Raw genomic sequence first — 13,730 nt, 5'->3', positions numbered from 1 at the left:
GTCTTTGCAGGGACAGAATCATACGGCTGCCTATTGATGAGCTAAGAAACGACAGGCTCCTTGAGGACGAACAGCTAATGAATTAATAGGGAATGAGGCCTTGCCAGTTCCTTAAAAGGAAGGTGGTCATCTTTTGGAAACTAGAGACAGAGCTGCATGGTAGACATTTCTGTAGCAACTTGCACTCTCTCCAAATATCCTTGCACTGTACACAAGGAAATGGTTCTGATAGATTGCCCACATTCAGCCAGTGCACTGCTCTCTGCAAAGCAAAGGGAGCTTATGACAACTGTTTCTAACACAGATTACTTTAAATTGAAATCTATCTTGCAGAACTTTTAAAACAAAAATTATAAAACAATGCAAAGCAGAAATCTCAAACCTGTAAGGGCTCTTATCCAGAGTAATTACCATACACATTTATTAGATTAGGCTCTGCAATTACAGATTTAGATGATTATTTTAGGAATGGGCTGAACATTTTGGCTAGGTCCTCAGTTGGTGTAAATCCAGGATCTGGTCCAATGTTTCTATCCGCTTTGAATGCCAATACCCATTGTCTTCAGGATTACAGTGAATGCTTGGTTAAAAAAAAAAATCCGTGATGTTCAAAGGTACTGAATACCCGCAGCTCCCATAGACTTCACTGGAATTTGTAGTGCTTAGCACTTTCGAAATCAAATCCTACATGAATAATGAGAAGTAGCCAAACCTCATTCTCCTCCATAGGGAAGAGGAGAGGAGAAATGGCCATTGGTACTGCCAGGGAGTCTCTCCTGACAAGTCACTGGTAGGGGGAAGGGGGGGGGCGAGAATTGCTATTGTCACAGCAAGGTCACAATCCATTTAAGTGCTGACTGACTCTCAGTATCCATCTGACTCTCAGCATCCACAGAAACAGAGAGCGCTCCACACATCTCCATCCCAAGAAAGCAATGGGGACCTAACAATCCTTCTACTGAGTCCCACCAAACTCCTCTTCGCTCTGTGGCTTCTGACATCGCAGTGCGTGCCATGTTTCAGAAACCTCAGAGTCAATTCTTACACTCTCCGAAATTTTAGAAGCATGGTGCACACTGGAGGTGCCCCAGAGCACATAGGATCCATGCGAGGCTTCTAGGTCCTGGTGATGCAAAAGAATTGGTGTCCCCTCCATCCCCCCACTGTAAAGGGGAACTTGGAAAAAGAGAACACATGGCAGGCACCCTTGGTTCTCTCTCCCACAGTTTTTTAAAAAACCAAGGAAATTAATTATTAAAGCTTCATTAACTTCAAACTAAGGCTGCCACTATAAACAAATACTGAATTTAAATATTGTATTCAAAGTTGTTCACAACCCTACCCCTCTCTACTTGTCCTCCCATCTCTTATGTCGAAACACCTTCCCCCACCCCTTCTGCTCTGCCAGTTATGCCAACCTTGTCAGTCCCCCGCACAATGATCTCAGTATTTTCCAGCAATGTTGCTCCTTCTGCACGGAATACCCTCCCTGAATTATGCTGTATGGCCACTGCCCTCTCCTCCAAATCTTTCCCTGAGGCCCACCTTTCATAGAATTGTAGGACTGGAAGGGACCTCAAGACGTCTTCTAGTCCAGTCCCCTGCATTCAAGGCAGGACTATGTATTATCGAGAGACAATCCCTGACAGGTGTTTGTCTAACCTGCTCTTACAAATCTCTAATGACGGAGATTCCACAACTACCCTAGGCAATTTATTCCAGTGCTTATCCACCTTGACATTTAGGAAGTTTTTCCTAATGTCAAACCTAAACCGCCCTTGCTGCAATTTAAGCCCATTGCTTCTTGTCCTATCCTCAAAAGGTTAAGGAGACAATTTTGCTCCCTCCTCCTTGTAACAACCTTTTCTGTGCTTGAAAACTGTTATCATGTCCCTCCTCAGTCTTCTCTTCTCCACACTAAACAAACCCAATTTTTTCAATCTTCTCTCACAGGTCATGTATTCTAGATCTTTAATAATAATAATTAGTATAATAAAATTATTGTTATTATTATTGCTTTCTTCAGTTTGTCCATATCTTTCCTGAAATGTGACACCCAGAACTGGACACAATATTCCAGCTGAGGCCTAATCAACGCAGAATAGAGCAGAAAAATTACTTCTTGTGTCTTGCTTACAACACTCCTGCTAATGCATCCCAGAATGATGTTTGCTTTTTTTGCAACAGCGTTACATTGTTACTCATATTTAGCTTATGATTCACCATGATGCCCAGATCCCCTTCCAAGGAACTCCTTCCTAGGCAGTCATTTCCCATTATGTATGATTGTTCCTTCCTAAGTGGAGTACTTTGCATTTGTCCTTATTGAATGTCCCATCCTTACACCGTAAGAGCTTTAAACAATGTTCAAGTGATACACATTTGTGTTTTAAAAAGACAAGTCAATCGGAGATGCATGTGAGTTTCTGGGGACAGAATTTGGCCCAGTAACTTTACAAGGAATAGAGGGCAAGAGAAGAAGAGAGAGAAAGCTAAGAAAACAGCCAGTAATAAGCAGCTGAAATTCCCTTGCCCCAGGTGCAAAATAAATGAGCCTCACTACAAAACCACTGTTAACTACATCTCCACTCTGCTCTCCCCACAGCAGCATTTTCTCTTTTGTCTGCACTACTGTGAGAATGACTTAATGTCATCAGAAACAAAAAAAAATTTAAATCCCTTTTTAATGAGATAGAAATTGGTATCCCTTCAGTGCAGAAACAATATTCTCATACCCCTGTTTGGCAGGAGCCAAGATTAAATACACGCTGATGACCTTTTCAAGCAGGCCACTGCACCAAGGGGGCTCATTTTCCCTGGTTAAGAATGCCAGCCAGGCGCTAATGGTTTTACATACGGCTACTAGAAAATGAGACAATGCCATTTAACAACAGACTTTCACAGTAATTTGTTAATAAATAATAAGTGTTAGGAGTGCAATCATTTTGGCTCCTGCAGCTGATGTTCTAACAACTGATACTGCACATGTACATCTGATTTCACATCTGTGTTAACCAGTTCTGTGGAAACATCTGAAAAAAAATAATTAAAAACCAGGCTTATCGGAGCTATATTAGGACAGCCAAAGTTCTGGAGGCTTGAAATTGAAATCTCTTCTAAGCAGAGGTGTAAATACTTTGTCAAGTAGTTTTTAGGTCCCCAAATGTAAGCTATACCATGTTCTGTCTCCAGGGATATCTATCAAATTTTTTAAAAACCTAATGCAGTTGATCCTGAGCGTTGAGGAGCACCCAGAACTCCAGCTGATTTCAAAGTTAGTTGAGGTTGCTGATGTGCAGGCTCAGGTCAACAATAAACAGATATTTTTCAAGAATTAAATTAATGACAAAGCTGCGGGTTTTTTGGTGGGAGGGGCAGGAGTGTGTATGAAATTCTTCCCCACAATGTTGGACGCCTGACCACAAGAGCACTGTGAAAACAAATTAGATCCACGCAGGGAGACAGACTGTGAATCAGTTTCACTTCATATAATTAATTTCACTCTGTTAGTTCCTCCCTCCCGCCCTCTTCTCAAGACCCCTCATGTCTCCATCCTCTGGTCCCTTCCCTGTTCTGCCTCTATACCTTACCCTGATTTGACTTCCTCCACTCTCATGGTTTTAATGACCATCACTAAGCTGACAACTCTTCAATTTGCCTCTGCACCCCCATCTCTCGGCCTAGGCTCACTCTCAGATCTGCAGCTGTCTCTCTGACACCTCTTCCTGGATGACCTGCTGTCAATTCAAGCACTGCATGGCTAAAATAGAACTCCTCATCTTCCCCCACCACTGCCCAAATTCTCCCTGCCCCCACCCTCTTCTAAATCCCACCAACCTCCTTGTGTCTCAGACGCACAACTAGCACCTCTCCATCCTTCACCCCTCAAGCCCCTTTAGGTTGCTGCTCAATCTGTCATTTCTTCCTCTAGCTCTCCCATATCAATCATTTCTCTCCTTCACTGCTGTCAACCTTCTCATCCAGGCCTTGGTACTCTCCTGCTTAGACTACTGCAACTCCTGTTCTCTGGCACACCTGACTCCCACTTTGCTCCCCATTCCAGTCTATACAAAATGATGCCACTAAGTAAACTCTCTCTCTCTCCTGCCAATCTGACCTTGTCAGCCCCACACTCTCAGAGTCTCCTCCCTGCCCTTTGTATCTCAACTGGCATCAAATTCAAACTCCTTCCCACCTTCAAGGCTTTGCACAGCTCTACCCTGTCTTCCCATGAATTACATGTGACAAGAGGAGAGAGGATCTCCCACTTCTGCTTCCCTTTATATACCCTTTGTGTCCTCTGCCCATAAACAGGGCCATACATATAATACAATTATGCAGACATGAAGAGTAATGTATTTATCCATTTTTCCCAAATATGCTGCATATTTGTAATCCAGGTGCTAAGCTTATTTATTTTATTGAGTCTCCAGCCCTTATGGTTGCAAAGAAAAACTTAATAATGAGAACTGAATGTAACCAACGCAGGGATGTCTGACTGAAGAAGAGCTCTGTGTAAGCTTGAAAGCTTCTCTCTCTCACCAACAGAAGTTGGTCCAGTAAAATATTAACTCACCGACTTTGAGTCTCTACAGAGAGAGCAGAAAACAACAGCTCTGATATCCACAAACTTCCCTAGTCATCTCAGTGCAGGGTTAACTCTGGACCCTGAGGCCTTGTCTGCACTATACGTAGCTGAACTGATGTACTTAGATCTACTTACCGCAGGGTCCACACTATACTATGTTGAAGGGAGACACTCTCTTGTCGACTCCCCTTGCGCTTCTCATTCAGGTGGAGTACAGGAGTCGATGGGAGCGTGATCTGCAGTTGATTTAGCGGGTCTTCACTAGACCCGCTAGATTGATCGCCACGCATCGATCCCCTGGTAAGTGTAGACAAGCCCTGATGTAAATATTTTAAACACCAACGTTGTTAACTGTTTCAAAGCTGATCTTTTTACCAAAAATATAAAGCTGATGCACTTTTCCCTTTTGGTTAGATGTAGTAAGAAAGCTACTGACTCAGTTACATGCTCTCAAGGTTTGCTGGGGTGACATTTTTTCCCATTATCTACTTTTGCCTGCGTGCTGGCCCCTCTAAGGGAGGTCTGAAGCACAATGATGGGGCAGTGGCACGCTTCTGCTGTGGGTAAGCAGAGGACTTCAGTCTGCAGTGCCAGGCACTAGCTTCACAAAAATTGGTTTTGAAAAATATGAAAACTAAAATTAAGATGTAATATATTTTTTAAATACCCAAAAATGTGTTCTAACCTCCCCAGCTCAATCTGTAAATTATTGCTACATTTATATCCTGACACCTCTGGGATGTTTCTTAAACCCACCCTTCCCAGGGCTATAAGATGGAGCAGCAGGAATATCAATAACTTTCAGGGGACTAGTGAGTGCTGGTGTAATAGTGATTTCTATTAACACAAATACTGCATTCCTGCTTTACCCATTGGGGACAATGAGTAAGGACTGCAGGATTTGCACCCATAACAAATCATCGTTTTTTAGCATCTGATTAGTAAACTATGCGGCATATTTCTGCAGCAATCACACATGCTTTTTTAGCCACAAAAAGAATGTTATTAATGTCTAAGCAGCACTGTTATTACGTACTGTTCAATCAGGCTGCATTTGATCTGATTATCACATCAAGTCTATTTTGACAAACACAAAATCAAAAAGGTAGTTAGGCGTTTTTAGCTAATGAGGAACATATCCACAAGAAGGTTTCACGCAAATTAGCAGAGAAAGAAAAGTTCATATAGAGAAACTTTTTCTTTCTCTCTTCCCTTTCTTCTTGTTGCTTTCCTCACCTTGACTTGGAACAGCTAGACTTATCTGATCACTGCACAATTCCATAAATCAGACTCATTGGGCACTGCAGAGCAGAACAAAGCATTCCCCTCAGTTCAAATGGCTGGAAAAGGCTTTCAGACAACACTGAACAGAGAAAAAAAAAAGAAATTTACAGAGGCTCATAGCTGAAAGGTGTGATCCATGCCCATATCCTCGCAATTCCTGGTGTGACAATGGGCACACCAAAGTAGAGGAATACCTTCTCCAACTGATACTACCAGAGTACTATAGGAATAACCTAACTGAAATGAAATTGGACAGGACACTGGGAATGATCTTCTATCCCTGTAGTAAGTGCCATGGAAACTTTAATCTTCAAAAAAAAGTCAATAACTTGGTTTTACTGTAACACAAAGATGAAATCACCTAGCACACATTGTCCTTAACAGAGGACTATGGTACTGGTTCTATACTGATTTGGAGAGAAGATGAACACATACTGAATTACCAACACCACTATATTACAAACAATGCTACTCCAATACCCAGCTATTTCCCATTATGAGGAGAGGCTGAGGGAACTGGGATTATTTAGTTTGCAGAAGAGAAGAATGAGGAGGATTTGATAGCTGCTTTCAACTACCTGAAAGGGGGTTCCTAAGAGGATGGATCTAGACTGTTCTCAGTGGTACCAGATTACAGAACAAGGAGTAATGGTCTCAAGTTGCAGTGGGGGAGGTTTAGCTTGGATATTAGGAAAAACTTTCACTAGGAGGGTGGTGAAGCACTGGAATGAGTTACCTAGGGAGGTGGTGGAATCTCCTTCCTTAGAGGTTTTTAAGGTCACAAAATCTAGTCATAAAAAACAGAAGTTAAAAGTAATTTCAGATTATACACTTCCCTCCATACTAATTACTGTGATTTTATAATCACTTGCCCTGTTTTAAAATGATTTTTTCTCCCCTATTTCTATGTGAAAGATCCACATAAACAGGAGAAACTGTCTATACCGGAGAAGCAGAGAAACTGACTACACAAAGGGCTATGAAATGCACATAGGAAGCAAACTGGAAAAAATACATTTCTCAGCATTACTATTCTCTAATCTTTTGAGTGAAAATAATCTTGTGTCCACTGGAACAGTAAATAAAAAAAAATCAGAAAAGTGTGATTTTTAAGTTCACAATATCTCATTAATATTTCATCATGGACCAGCACTATGGCACTGGGGTATATAAATACACACACACACACGATAGTATGCCACAATGGACAGCAACAGTTGCCCCCCTCCTATTAGCCGTTCATGCCCACCAGAAAGAAAAAACTCCAGTGATAGCCCAGTGAAGAAATTGCTTGATTGAAGAGAAGCACTGAATCGTGCCCTGAAGATGATATAAATCTTTAGATGCAGAGTGGATAAAACTTAATGATTTAATTTTTAAATCAGGTTTTCTTGATTGAAATCTGATTTTTTATTTAAATTAAATATTTTCTTTTTAAAAATAAACCTATTTAAAATTAAATCTGACATCATGACTAAGGCTACGTTTTAGTCATGGGTATTTTTAGTAAAAGTCATGGATAGGTCATGGGCAGTAAACAAAAATTCACGCCCTATGTCCTGTCCATTACTTTTACTATATACCCCTAACTAAAACTTGGGCAGGGGTGGCAGGTGCTCTAGGGGGGACGGTCCAGGAGTGCCACGCATGCTGGGGAGATGGCCTGGGCCCCTGCTGGTACTGGTCGGGGAGTGGGAGACAGCAGCGCTCAGCCCGGGACCCCTGCTGGTGCTAGGGCGTGGGTAGGCGGGCAGCAGCATACAGCCCGGGACCCTGGCTGGTGCTGGGGGTGGGCAGGGTTGGTGGGGCTGGCAGGGGATCCCTACCCAGCTCTGGGTGTCCCTGCAGCTCCTAGGCAGCGAAGGGGCCAAGGGGCTCCGTGCGCTGCTCCTGCCACAAGCGCCAGGTGCGGGCAGCGCATGGAGCCCCCTAGCCCCTCCACCTAAAAACTGCAGGGCCATGCCAGTGACTTCTGTGACAGACTCACAGCCTTAATCGTGACAACCTATTTTTAAGGCCTAAACTTACTACAATCTTTAAAAATCATTTAAATTAAACAAAAAAGTAATATTCAAGTAGTAATTGTTTGCTGCTGAGGTTTTAAAGAAAGTCAAACTACTGAACTAGTGGAATTTACTGGCTAAGAACCTGGAACCAGAATTAAAGTGCTCAACCAGCTTTTGACAGCAATAGCCTCTTCTGTAGATGCAGAAATAATATTTTCTGCATTTCAGTTTATTCAACCAGTTCAGTGATTAGCTCATTCAAAAGTGAGAAAGCAACTGGGAGTTGAAAAAGCAGGAAAACTTGTTTTTCTCTTCCAATCTGTCATGAGGTGCACTCACCTCTTGTGAGCACCTCCTGTCACCTCGTTGCAATCCTGTACTCTTATTCTCAGCTCCCGGTGCCTCCTGTTCGCTGTAGCTCTCATCAGGTGGGTCTTCAGTGACTCAGCCCTCCAGCTACATCACTGAGTCTAAAATGGACAAACCCCTTCCAGGGTAACAAAAGTCCAACAAAGACCATCACTGTGCCCTTGTTCAAATCTGCAGCCCTGTCTCTGGGCTCAGTCCTTGTTCCCTTCTGGGCTATTTTTAAGTCTGTTCCTGCACTGTTATGGAGCACTGGCCCCAGGCCTTTCTCCTTGGAGACTCTCTGTCCTCGGTGGTTCTCTGGTGTTCCATTTCTCCAGCCAGGTCACTACTTAAATTCAGTCCCCTTCCAGGGGTTCGTGACCAAGAGTTCACCAAACAGTCTGTCTGCCCTTATCAAGGTCTTCAGCCCTGTCCCTGAGCCCTTTAAATCCCAGTCCTTTGCTTGGGCTTCTAAACAAGCCTTATCCCCTTCTCAGGACGTAGGCTACTTCCCCAGTGGCTGGTGGGGGAACTCAGGCCCACCCTCTACTCTGGATCCCAACCCAGCGACCCTATAAACAGCAGCCATGTGCTACTTCCATTAATAGTTGCTACTGCATTTGCTGGGCTGCTTCCCACATAGCCCTTACCTCAGGGCTGATGTTCTCAACTCCTCTTCTTCCTCACTGAGTGACAATGCCACCAGAACCCATCTTCTGGTTCTCCATGGAGCTCCAGTGACCACCCTTCCTTGCTACTCTGGTCCCAGTCCAGAACTGACTTGCTCAGGACTGCAGCTCTTTTAAACTGAGTCCACTGTGCTCTGATTGGCTGCTTCACTGCAGCCTTTCTAGGCAGGCCTGGAGGACCTCCACCTCCTTTCCTGGGGTGTGATGTGGTAGGACCTTGAGGCTTCCACCAGTGGGCTTCAAAGGGCCTGGTACACCCAGTCACACAATCTATGAATAAAAACTAAGTGTGAGGATGAGATCTACTAGTTCTAAAATACTGAAGAACATGGTAACCAGAAAACAATTAGTTCAATTCACTACCTACAGATAAGACTTCCCTTGTTTAATAAATCTAAACGCAAAACATGTTTTGATAAACTTACTTATTTTCCTTACATATCCAGCACATTTAAGGTGGTTTTACTTAACTCCTTTAAATGATGTTTTTGTGCATTTTAATTGAATTCCAATTTCCATCCAAATGGAGCTTGACACAAAACACAAGTACAAAACTGATCATTATCTAGTAAATAAGAATGTGTCATTCACCATTTTCTAACATAATACAAAAATGTAAAAATGAAGAATCTGTATCAATGTATGCTAACCTATATAATTACTTAAATAAATGTATGTAGATATAGTGTATCCTCCTGGTTATTAGAAAAAAAAGTACCAAATGATACTGACCAATGAAAATCAATCTTTCTCTAGGAAAATAACTAAAAAGTACAAACTTAAAACAAGTTCAAAATCCATTATTTAAATCAAGATTTCCTGCTTGATTTAAATCATGATTACAAATGGTGATTTATGTCAATCCAGCCTGTTGAGAAGCCTCTCACTTACTTTACTGTAACTGCACTGATTTCAGTGGAGTTACTTCCAATTTTCAAATAGAAGTGAGAGGAAGTGGTCTCTGTTAGACTGCAAAAAGGGGCAGTTTCAGAGTAGGGAACCATCCACAGACAGTGCCCTAGCTTCCAGTCCTCAGAAGTTCAAATCTAAGGACTGTCAGCAAGCATGTTTCATCTCATCTCAGTTGCTGTGATGATATATGAGACTGTCTCTTACATAACCAAAGACTACACAAGGCTTAGCAGATAAAAACAACACAGTGGATTGCACCACAGTGCGATATACACAACACAACACAGTAATGCCAAAGAGACTCTGGAAGGCAATGAAGTGTCATCTAATCAGTACCTTCCAATGATTCACTGTCATTTCAAGTGGTATTGGTCTTGGGAATGGTACTATAATGGATTGGCAGCAATTCACTGACCACAGAAATAGACTGGTGATCAAATCCAACCTACTGGTAATCACCCCGTGTTTGAAATCATCTCTATCTTGGTGCATATTTTCACCCCATCATGAAATGAAACAGAACCCCATTTGCTATTTAATACACCATAAAAGCGCTAGAAGGAGAACTAAACAAAAAACATGACCTACTCTTGATCACTTCTCTGATCTAAAAGAAAAGGAGGACTTGTGGCACCTTAGAGACTAACACATTTATTTGAGCATAAGCTTTCGTGAGCTACAGCTCACTTCATCGGATGCATTCAGTGGAAAATACAGTGGGGAGATTTATATACATAGAGAACATGAAACAATGGGTGTTACCATACACACTGTGACAAGAGTGATCAGGTAAGGTGAGCTATTACCAGCAGGAGAGCTGGGGGGGGGGAAAGCCTTTTGTAGTGATAATCAAGATGGGCCATTTCCAGCAGTTGACAAGAACGTCTGAGGAACAGTGGGGGGTGGAGGGGGGAAATAAACATGGGGAAATAGTTTTACTTTGTGTAATGACCCATCCACTCCCAGTCTTTATTCAAGCCTAAATTAATTGTATCCAGTTTGCAAATTAATTCCAATTCAGGAGTCTCTCGTTGGAGTCTGTTTTTGAAGTTTTTTTGTTGAAGAATTGCCACTTTTAGGTCTGTAATCAAAGAGACCAAAGAGATTGAAGTGTTCTCCCATTGTTTCATGTTCTCTGTGTATATAAATCTCCCCACTGTATTTTCCACTGCATGCATCCGATGAAGTGAGCTGTAGCTCACAAAAGCTTATGCTCAGATAAACTTGTTAGTCTCTAAGGTGCCACAAGTACTCCTTTTCTTTTTGCGGATACAGACTAATACGGCTGCTACTCTGAAACTTCTCTGATCTAATGATTCTGGAACAATTCTGCTAACAGCAAGGAAATAAAGTTGAGGAGCTTGCATAAGTTTATATCAAGAATAATTAAAAAACAAAACTGACTAGCAAACTCTGCCTATAAAGACAGGTTTCAGAGTAACAGCCGTGTTAGTCTGTATTCGCAAAAAGAAAAGGAGTACTTGTGGCACCTTAGAGACTAACCAATTTATTTGAGCATAAGCTTTCGTGAGCTACAGCTCACTTCATCGGATGCATACTGTGGAAAGTGTAGAAGATCTTTTTATACAAAGCATGCTTTGTGTGTATAAAAAGATCTTCTACACTTTCCACAGTATGCATCCGATGAAGTGAGCTCTAACTCACGAAAGCTTATGCTCAAATAAATTGGTTAGTCTCTAAGGTGCCACAAGTACTCCTTTTCTTTCTGCCTATAAAGTCTGTAGTCTAACGAGCAAATGCTCACAAAAATTGGACACAGCGTACGCATTATTCTGAATAATTCTATGCATAATGTGTCTGCCTCACATATAGTTGTTCCAAAGAGCTTACTAGAATTAGTTAGCCAAGTACTATGACCCTGCCTGAAAGGAGCCTGAACAGATGGATGTATGGAGGAGGAAGCATTCATTATTTTATACATCAGGCCTGAAAAACTTTTATAAAAATCTTCCCAGCTTTTCTCTCCATCTTACTGAGATTTGTGGGCACAGAGGAGACAAAGTAATTTTCTTAGCAACAGAAAAGTTAAAATGTGCTCCTACTAGAATTTTTAAAGAAGGCTAACGCACTGTGAAAAAAGACAGAGCCTGGAGCTCACTGATTAATGGTACGTATAAAGATCAACCTTCCAGCACAATGAAAAGAGGAAACAGTGACAAAGACTGGGGCAGCAGGCAGTTAGAGGGGACAGCAAATCTTTAAGTGAGTTAAGATGCAATATCTCTTATGTGATATGATCATCCAAGCTCCTGTCTTTGCTATTTCTCTATAATATTGCCATTAGTACTCCAGTAATAGGTAGGGAACTCTACAAAGGGACATCGCATCCAATTTGCAAACTGCCAGCCTACCCTCAGTGAGCTATGTTCCATACATAATGAAGATTTGAGGGTGTGAATCAAAGAGAAATGTGGGATGACAGTCTGTAGTTTAAGGCAAAGAAGAAACTGCATGCTGTGGAAAATTCTACTGCTGTTCATTCATTATACTGACCGCCTGAAAACACTCTGGATTGTGAAGTGTAGAGGAACCATATTTATGGCCATTGTCATTACCTGGTGTATTTCACTGCATGGCCAGTTCACATGGTCTCATAGTCATACACACACACCAGGTTGTCACTCTTTCACCAACCATGTATTTGTTATTTCCTTACACAGTAACACAGTATTGCTGGCTTACAGCAAGAGGGGTCTCCCCTGTAACCTTCACTCCCAGGCTCACCCTCTATGCTTCCCTTCTGAGCACACTTGCTCTCTGTTCCTTCCACTTATATCCTCCCAATTACATCATTAGCCTGGTGACTACCACCCAGGCGCTCATAATCCCCCAACAGAAAGCATTTAATTGCTCATAACTGAGCCTGCAGCCTTCTTCATGCTGCAGCAAACATCAGTGACCAGGGTGCTACTAACAGTATCCTGTCAGAACCCTGAGAAAAACCTCACATTAAAAAACACTGGCTTTGTCGGTCACTGAAGACATGAAATAGGGGAGAATGTTCAATTATTCTTTCTAAACGGATTATGAAAGTGCTGGGAATGGATAATTTAGATTTTCCACTCACTGTCGCTGCAGATCATATTCCTGGGGAAAGTCAAGTAGGGGTCAGTCCAAGCCGTTCTGGCAGAATGTAAAGAGAGCAGATTGGCAGGAGAAAAGACTCTGAAACCTGCCCATGCCAGTGAAAGTCTGTGGCTAATGTTAAAGGCAGAGAATACCCACCCTGCCTACCCACCGTCCCCTGCTCTGCGTTTGAAAAGCATGGTTGGATGCTAGAGACAACAAAGCGGGATTTCACAGAAACAATTTCTCTCCCTCTCTGAGCATTACTTGTTCAGAATTTTCTACTTATTAAAATATCATGGTCAGAGTTCTCGGAGCCTGAACCTCTGTCAAGGAATAGGTTCAGCATCAGTTATGCCAGGGCAGGCTCCCCAACATTCCCCCACCATTGTGCTTCAGCTCTGACCTGAGGAACCAGGCCTTGGGCTGAAAGAACAGGTCAGTCTCCATGGCCCATCCAGGCCTCAATTCAACAATGCACTTAAGCACATGCTTAACTTTAAACACATGAGTAGTCCCTTGAGTAATCCCATTTACTTCAAATGGACCACTCATCTGGTTAAAGTTAAGCACAGACTTAAGTGAACCAGGGCCTCAGTCCTTGGAGCCTCTACTGAAGCTGGCAACTACTATGCCATTATGGGTGTTTCTACATGGCAAGTGAAGGTAGCATAGAAAAGCATTCAATCTTTAGTCTAGCTAGCCTGGGTAACAACAGTAGGGTAGACATGGTCGCATGGGCTTCAGTACAGGCTAGCTCACCAGGTACAAGCCTGCCCGGGAGTTGGGGAAACAACAAGGGTTAATGGCCTGTGC

The 13,730-nt window shown here is 42.4% G+C and overlaps 1 protein-coding gene and 1 long non-coding RNA gene across 6 annotated transcripts in view; one reads left to right on the top strand and one right to left on the bottom strand.

Annotated features, from left to right (window-relative positions):
* Positions 1 to 13,730, bottom strand: part of PRKAG2 (protein kinase AMP-activated non-catalytic subunit gamma 2) — a 383,197-nt gene that overhangs the window by 204,678 nt on the left and 164,789 nt on the right. The window lies entirely within an intron of this gene.
* The window catches only part of LOC141983310 (uncharacterized), a 67,919-nt gene that overhangs the window by 53,250 nt on the left and 939 nt on the right, over positions 1 to 13,730 (top strand). The gene's annotated exons all lie outside the window — the stretch shown is intronic.

Source organism: Natator depressus, chromosome 2, assembly GCF_965152275.1.
Source record: "Natator depressus isolate rNatDep1 chromosome 2, rNatDep2.hap1, whole genome shotgun sequence".
Taxonomy (NCBI): domain Eukaryota; kingdom Metazoa; phylum Chordata; order Testudines; family Cheloniidae; genus Natator; species Natator depressus.
Note: the sequence above shows the minus strand (reverse complement) of the source record. Positions and strands in the feature narration are given on the sequence as shown.